Source organism: Osmia bicornis, unplaced genomic scaffold (assembly GCF_907164935.1).
Source record: "Osmia bicornis bicornis unplaced genomic scaffold, iOsmBic2.1, whole genome shotgun sequence".
Classification (NCBI taxonomy): Eukaryota; Metazoa; Arthropoda; class Insecta; order Hymenoptera; family Megachilidae; genus Osmia; species Osmia bicornis.
Genome location: NW_025791374.1, coordinates 68,629 through 70,173, shown reverse-complemented (window position 1 = coordinate 70,173; position 1,545 = coordinate 68,629).

Genomic DNA, 1,545 nt, shown 5'->3' with positions numbered 1-1,545 from the left:
GTGGTGCGGCTCCGAGAGCAGCGAGGCAAACTGCGCACGGCACACATCCAGGACCTCAAGCCGTGCCCCACCACCGGCGACAACCAGGTCGCGAGCTGCGAACCGCGAAGAGACATTAATCACTCTACCACCAGGGGGAAAATCCGCGTACCGCGAACTCGCGAGGCAAAGCACCCCGCGAGCGAATATATAACGAGCCGCGAACCCGCGGAAAGACAGAGCAGCAAGCATGCCGCAAAAACAAAACCAGCTTTCGAGGAACTCAGCCACACCGCTGGGCCGCCGCGACCCGCGACCACCCGAGGCTCGACCCCGGATCATCCGGGTCCAGGACCTCCGCGGACCAGTCCGCATCGTGGGGCCACCCCCACGTGTTTCGCCGCCGCCACGCCAGCCGCCAGGGCGAGACGTGGCGGAGACCATAACGCCGGCCGCGCAGCCGCCGGCGCAGCCAGAAGGGCCGGGGGTCTCAGCCCCGGCTCCGCATCGACACCACCGCGTCGCCAGGGCGACGCCAGCCGACCGGGCCGACACGATGGCCAGGGCAAGGGCCCTAGCCGAAACCACCCGGAGGGCCACTCGACCAGCCAGGCCAACGCGACCAGCCAGGCCGACTCGACCAGCCGCGCCACCGCCAGCTCCGCGACCAGCCGCACCGACAGCCCGGCCACCAGCAGCACCGCCAACACCACCCGTCGGCCCGACACCGGACCCACCCAGTGCAGCGGCCGTTTCGGCCGCACCACCGGCCGCACCACCGGCTGCACCACCGGCCGCGCCACCGGCCGTACCACCGGCCGCACCACCGGCTGCACCACCGGCCGCACCACCGGCCACGCCAGCAAGCTTGCCGCCAGAGCCACCGACGCCAGCCTGGACGCCACCGCCGCTCATTACGGAGCTCCCCGACCGGCCACACCGCCAACACCGGCAAGCCCGCCGACCGAGCAGCGGCCCAACGAGGCCGACAGCGACCGCCACGGGCCCCGCCACCGTAACCAGCCGCCCCGCCGACCATCCAACACCGGAAGCCGTCACCGTCACCACCGGGAGGACGGGCGAGGCCGTCCTCGACTGCGAGGTCCTCTCGCGGCGGCGGCCCACCTACGTGACCCTGGCCAACGGCGTCACGCTGGCCATCCGCCGACTCCGGACAGGGCGCGTCCGGGTCCGAGCGCTCCTGGGGCCCGCACCGCCACAGGGTCCGCCAGGCACGGCGGAAACCGAACCCTGAGCCAGACCGCCCCACGGGAAGTTGGCTGAGGGTTTGGATGTGTACATAATGTATCATAGCGTTGTTCCATTCCTTCTCTTAGTATGTAAGGCCTAGTTTTAAGTTCGGGAGGGGTAACCCCCCCCCACCTAAACACCGTCATCGCTTCCCTCCGGGATCCCTCCTCTTCCGGGGTTTCGCGGCCTAGGAAGGGAGGGGGAGACTGTGAGGAGCCCGAGGCCGCGAAACCGCGGGCCCCGCCAGCGCATTAGTACCGACGCCGCCGATAGGTGGCGACCGCGCGTACCGCGAACTCGCGAGGCAAACGGCCT